Below are 7,087 nucleotides of genomic sequence, written 5' to 3'. Positions count from 1 at the left end.
ATGTTGTATCCGTGATTGAGGAGATCACTTTATAAATTGCCAGAAGAATCTCCTCTAATGGAGAGTGAAGTCACTCTCTCTCCCCAAGAACCATGAGGGAAAAGAGAGATAGTCCCCTACTTGCACATGAAATCTCCCTTTCTCCTCCGACCTCCCTATTCCTCTCCCAAACAGGCCAGGCTGCCTTGGGAGGTGGCTGGGAGAAAAAGCAATGCTCAGTCCCCCATGGCAAAGTCTTTGGTCTTTTCCTCCTGGTCCCCCATTTTGTAGCGCAGCAGAAAGCGCAGGTGAAGAGGATTGTCCTGGGAGGGCAGCAGCGGTGATCTCTGCTGAAATGACCCTGCCTTGCTCCACTTGTACTGTCTCTGTTAGGAAGAGGAGTGTCTGCTTCCAGAGTGTGGCCCGGTGAAAAGGCGAGATGGACAGCACCAGGGGTTTCTCTGAATCTCCTCCAGGGAAGGTCACCTGGAAACAAAAGGCCAAACCACGCATGGGCTCGCAGTCATAACAGCTGTAGAGAAAGCGCCCACTCACCTTGCCTCCAGCTCCAACTCCAGGCGCGCAGGTCAGCTGGAGCTGAGCAAAGTGCTGCAGCCAGGCCAACAGCCAGACAGATCATGCACCAAGATCTGTGAGTGGCTCAAGAGGCAGCTTGTGGCGAAACTCTCTAGACAACTAATGTCCATGCCTTAGTGCTGCTTCACCTGGCTCCAAAAGCCTAGGCGCCACTCCAGTATCTGGTCGCTGATGGGGGCTACAAAGAGCTCAGTGGAAACCAGTAGGAGAATACCGACCTCCCTCAGCCACTGGGTCTGCAGGTGCAGCACAGAGCTCAGTATAGACTCATGCAGAAGTCCATAGCCCATTTACTCGCTTAGGATGGCATCCACCTGCTCTGGCAACTCCACCATCTCCACCGCACCCTGCAGGACATGCACTTGGTCCTCCAGCCCGTTGAGCCGCCCTACCTCTTGGGCCTCTTGCCAAATGTTACTACCAGCCTGGGCACAGAATATGCTCAAAATGCCGGTGCCTGCGCCCACCTCCAACAAGGTCTTGCCTTGCAGAGCTGCCCAGTTCCGCAGGATGCCAAGGCGGTAGGCATTGGTGAGGACGCAGTTGGAGATCCTCTCCTCCCCCACATGTCCCTGTAGCACTCCTAGTACAGGTGGTCCTGCTTGCTTGCTCTTAGTCCTCTGGGGTCGGGATCATGGCAAGTCCACCTTCTGCTCCCCATCCTCTTCTTCTTCAGTTCTCTCCCCTCCTTTGCTGCCGCCCCCCCACAACTCTCCAGATATTTCATATAAATGGAATCATACAATATGTGGTCTTTTGTGATTGGCTTCTTAACATGATGATTTCAGGTTTCACCTACAGTGCAGCATGTATCAATACTTCATTTCTTTTTATTGCCAAATATTCCCTTTTATGGATACACCACATTTTATTCAGTTGACAGATCCTGGGGTCATTTACATAATTTTGGCTATTATGAGTAATGCCATATGAAATTCATGTGCAAGTTTCTATGTGCACATTTCATTTTTATTTCTCTAGTATATATACCTTTGGGACTTACTGGGGCATATGCTCTTTCCCCTTACTGGTTAAGGGTAAGTTCAAAGAAAAAAAATGGAACTGTTAATTCTGGCTGAGAAATTAGAAAAGACTACTTAGTAAAAGTGGTATGTGAGCTAAGTTTTCAAATAGGAGTGATAGGATTCAACCAGAAAAGGGAAAATGAGATGACAGAAACTCAGACATTTTGACTTGAATAACATTTGACTCATGTTTGCATATCATTATCCACAGTACATGTATGAAAACACAAATTGGTGTAAATATATTTTATATACAACAAGAGATATGAAAGCTGTGCTCTGTAAGTGTAATATGAATTGTAATGTATTCCGCTGTCATATAAAAAATCAATAAAAAAGGCATTTAAAAGAGTGTTATATCAGTAGTAAATCTTCATAACACAGCATATGTTTTTACTTCTGAATGTTTTATTTGTATATTATAGTTACACATAATAGTGGGGCTCATTTTGACATAATTATATATCATGGAATAAAATTTTCTCCACTTCAGTCCCCAGTACTTCCCCTTTCCTCTCCTTCTACCTCCTCCTATTTCCTTTCTACTCTAATGGTCTTCCTTCTATTTAATTATAATTTTAAAATTTAGTTCTTTATATATAAACATAAAGGTCAAATTCATTGTGGTGCATTCACATGTACATAGCATAATTTGGTAAATCTTATTCCATTGTTTCTCTCCTTTCCAATTCCTCCTCCCTCCCCATCCATTGCTCCACTGATCTCCCTTCTATTTTCACGGGATTCCTCCCCCACTTTTTCCTATTTCTTTGGTCAAGCTGCCTTCTATGAGAGAAAACATTCAACCTTGACTTTCTGAATCAGATTTATTATATATATATATATATATATATATATATATATATATATATATATATATATAAATTACTCACAAAATTTAATATTTAACTAGAAGCCTACAGTTTCATGGCATTGAGTACATTCACATTTGTACAACCATCACCAACAACCATCTTCAGAACATTTCCATCTTGGCAAATTGCAACTTTTCACCCTTAATAAAGATAACTCCCAGTCCCTGGCAACCTCCACTCTACTCCAAGAGTACTTTTGGACTGTTTCTTTTTCACTTAGTAAGAGAGGTCCACCACTGACTAATGGGTGGTGTCTATATTTACAGGCCTTGCTGCACATACATGATTGAGTGTATTGTAAGGACAGGTAACAGAAAATAGAGAAAAAAAGAGGTGGAGATAAAAACTAAACATATGGATCTCTATCCACAGGCTTAAGCAGCCCTGCCACAGATCTGCCTGATTATTTCACATCAAGAAATTGACCTTCCACCTGGTGCTGTGGCGCATACCTGTAATCCCACCAGCCTGGGAGGCTGAGGAAGGAGGATTGCAAATTCAAATCCAGCCTCAGCAAAAGCAAGGGGCTAAGCAACTCAGTGAGACCCTCTCTCTAAATAAAATACAAAAAAAAGAAGGCTGGGGATGAAACTTGGTGGTTGAGCACACCTGAGTTCAATCCCGAGTACTAAAAAAAAAAAAAAAAAAAAAAAAAAAAAAACAGAAATTGACCTTTACCTTGACCTTCCTATAATCCCAACTACTCAGGAAGCTGAGGCATGAGGATTGCAAATTTGAGGGCAACCTGGGCAGCTTAGCAAGACCCTGTCCCAAAATAAAGTTTGTAAAAAAAGCTGGGGATGCAGTTCAGAGGTAGAATGCTCCTGGGTTCCAGTCCCCAGATTTTTGGAGCCATTTTCACTTTGCAGATCCACCAGAAGTTTCACACTTTCCCAGTTTCTCTGCCTTCACAGGAGGTCAGGCACATCACAGCACCACTATAGATTCATGTCCTCAGTGCCCATCCATGGTGAGGATTCTGCTGAGGGTCCTGTAGGCACTTCCATGTTCCCCTCTTGTACCATCACAGTCCTGGCATTGAACATCACATGTTTTACCATGACCTTAGAATTGAAATCTAAATTTGTAGAACCCTGAGCCCCCAGAACCCAGCTAACCTGAAGCACACTTGCTTGCACTGATGCTTTCTGTCAAGAAACCATTTCCTAGTGCAGCCTCTTGAAAAATAATTTGGCAATACCTCAGAGTTAAACAGTTATACTATGATGGAGGAACTTTCCAAAAGTGTCAAATAAAAATTAATCACTGTATAATCCTAAGCTATATGTCTACTAAATCATATTAGTTAGTAGAGTGACTGACTGGACTCATCAAAAATTGAGTATTAAAGAAAATTCTTTTTAACACTCGTGTACTTTACTTGAATATAATAACGCATAAGTAATTAGCTTAGCCTTATAAAAATATGGGGCTTGGTCAAAATAGTTACACATTTTTTAAATTAATGTAGAATACACATACCACTCACCACCACAACCATTTTTAAGTGTACAGTTCAGATCAGTGGCTTAATTACAGTCACGCGGTTGTGTGCCCAATCTTCAGAACTCTTTATCTTACAAAACCAAAACTCCATTTCCATTTAGCAACTCCATATTCCACTATTCATTCCCTGGCAATCACCAACCTAACTTTCTTTCTCTATGAATCTGACTACTCTGGGTCAGATTAACTAATGTTAAGTAGAATTATACAGTATTTGTCCTTAGTTCACATAGCATCATATCCTTAAATGTCATTAATGATGTATCAGAATTCCCTTCCTTTTTAAGGATGAATACTATTCTACTCTATGTGTGTAGGCCAAATTTTGTTTATCCATTCAACCTTTGATGGACACTTAAAATGCTTATACCTTTGGCTACTGCAAATAATGCTATGAGCATGGGTGTCCAAATACTTGTTCAATTTTTGTTATCAATTCTTTTGTGGACTTATACCCCAAAGTGGAATTGCTTATTAAGTTTCTTCAGCAACTGCCATACTGTTTTCCATAGTGGCTGCACTATTTTACATTACCCGACCAACAACACAAGAGGGTTCCTATTTTTCCATTCCATTGTCAACACTTGTTATTATTATTATTTTTGAATAGTAGCCAATCATAATGGGCGTGAGGTGGTTCCTAATTGTAGTTTTGATTTTCATTTCCCTAATGATAAATGATGCTGTACATCTTGTGCTTTTTGGTCCTTTGTGCAACTTCTTTGGAGAAATCCTTTGCCCATTTTTTAATCAAATTTTATTGTTGTTGAGTTGAAGGAGTTCTTTATTTACTTTGGATTTTTTTTTAAAAATATTTTTTAGTTGTAGTTTGACACATACCTTAATTTTACTTATTTATTTTTATATGATGAAGGGCCTCACACATGCTAGGCAAGCACTCTACTGCTGAGCTACAACCCCAGCCCATTACTTTGGGTATTTTTTTAAAAAAATATTTTTAGTTATAATTGGACATAATAACTTTATTTTATTTATTTTTCTATGTGGTGCTGAAAATCAAACCCAGTGCCTCACACATGCTAGGCAAGTGCCCTACCACTGAGCCACAAACCCAGCCCAACTCTGGATATTAAACCCTATGGGATATGGGATTTGTAAGTATTTTCATCCCTCGAATAAGTTGCTATTTCACTATCGACTTAACAAGTTTTAAATATATATAAAACTCTTGGGTTTAATTGAAACTTTAATATCCTCATCACTCTTGAAGGTCTTCAAATATTATACTTTTCTAGCTTGTACCTTTGCCCCACCCAGTTCTAGGTATGATGTTACTGCAGTCTTTTTTGAGCTGTGTGATAATTTTAGACTTAGACCTCTGGGTAACAAATCTAAACTTTTTCTCTGTCATGTAATGAGGAAGCCACATAAAATAGAAAAAGTCTTGGTCCAGGAGGGAGAAAACCCAAAGTTTAGACCTGCTCTATCACTTATTACTAGTGTAATACTTGAGTAAGTCATTTAACTTTTTTGACCTTAAGTTACATGTTTACAAAGCAGAATGTTAATTATTGGCCTCCAGTGAAACATTCACCATTATAAAGCATGGACAACATTTTCACCATGTGGTCCAGCAGTCATGTTCTCTGGTATTTAATCCAGTGAATTGAAAACATATCCATAAAAACCCTAACTATGCATGTTTATAGCTTCTTTATTCATAACTGCCCAAACTTGGAAGCAATCAAGATGTTCTGATGAAAACAAATGAATTAAATTCTAGATAACAGAATATTTTTTTCTTTGTTGTTCAAAACATTACAAAGCTCTTGACATATCATATTTCATACATTAGATTCAAGTGGGTTATGAACTCCCATTTTTACCCCAAATACAGATTGCAGAATCACATCGGTTACACATCCACATTTTTACATAATGCCATATTAGTAACTGTTGTATTCTGCTACCTTTCCTAAACTCTACTATCCCCCTCCCCTCCCCTCCCATCTTCTCTCTATACCCCATCTACTGTAATTCATTTCCCTCCTTGTTTATTTTCCCATTCCCCTCACAACCTCTTATATGTAATTTTGTATAAAAATGAGGGTCTCCCTCCATTTCCATGCAATTTCCCTTTCCTCTCCCTTTCCCTCCCACCTCATGTCTCTTGTGGTGAGCCGTTTCTGTGAACTGTGGCCGCCATTTCAAGATGGCGCTGGTTTCCCCTGTAGTCTGTGACAAACAACTCCTTATCAGAATGAGTTGGCACGCTGTGACTTGGCACCCTATGAGAAAAGTCCACGTGGCAGTTGTGCATTGGGGCTTTATCTGCTTTATTAAGGCTGGGGCACACAGGAGGAGTGTTCGAGAGAGAAACAAGCTAAAAGACATGTCTAAACAAAGGCCTGAATAAACTGCTGAAGGAAGAATACTGTGTTGTGTTTCCTTTGCTGGCGAGGGGTCGCGGCAGTTGGTGGCCCGGACGGGGACACCTCCTCGAACCCAGGATCCAGAACCTTCAGCAGTCAGGGTGGTGCACCGGTTAGTCCCAGGTAAGTGGGATCTGCGATCAAAGCGGGGTTAGTCCCAGGTTAGTGGGATCCGCGATTAAAGCGGGGCAGCTCCTCTGTAGATAAAGAGAGAGCAGGGGAAAAAATAATAAAATAAGATGCTCCTCTGTAGATAAAGAGAGAGCAGGAAAAAATAATAAAATAAGACGCTCCTCTGTAGATAAAGAGAGAGCGGGGGAAAATAATAAAATAAGACACTCCTCTGTAAATAAGGAGAGAGCGGGGTTTTGTATTTTCACTTTCTTTATACTGCTTGGAACAGTATGGGTGCTACTCCCTCAAGCCCAATTTTGCTGGCCTTGGACGGGTTACTGCGTTCTAAGGGACTTAAAGTGAAGCGGAGCACATTACAGAGGTTTTTAGAAGAGACTGACTCTGTAGCTCCTTGGTTTGCTTTTTCAGGGAGTCTCACGATTCCCAGTTGGGACAAATTAGGGAAAGATCTGGATTTCGCTTACAAACAAGGAACTTTAAGGGGTGGTACCATTCCGCTTTGGAAATTAGTGAGGGGGTGTATAATGGATGGTAAATGCCAGAAAGCTGTGAGCGAGGGTCAGGCCGTTCTTGAGCA

At 40.8% G+C, this 7,087-nt stretch overlaps 1 pseudogene; it reads right to left on the bottom strand.

The window, feature by feature from the left end:
• Positions 1 to 215: 215 nt before the first annotated feature.
• Positions 216 to 3,977, bottom strand: LOC144249270 (protein arginine N-methyltransferase 6-like; annotated as a pseudogene).
• Between the last annotated feature and the right edge of the window lie 3,110 nt (positions 3,978 to 7,087).

This window comes from Urocitellus parryii, chromosome 11 (assembly GCF_045843805.1).
Source record: "Urocitellus parryii isolate mUroPar1 chromosome 11, mUroPar1.hap1, whole genome shotgun sequence".
Classification (NCBI taxonomy): Eukaryota; Metazoa; Chordata; class Mammalia; order Rodentia; family Sciuridae; genus Urocitellus; species Urocitellus parryii.
This window is presented reverse-complemented; position numbering and strand designations above follow the sequence as displayed.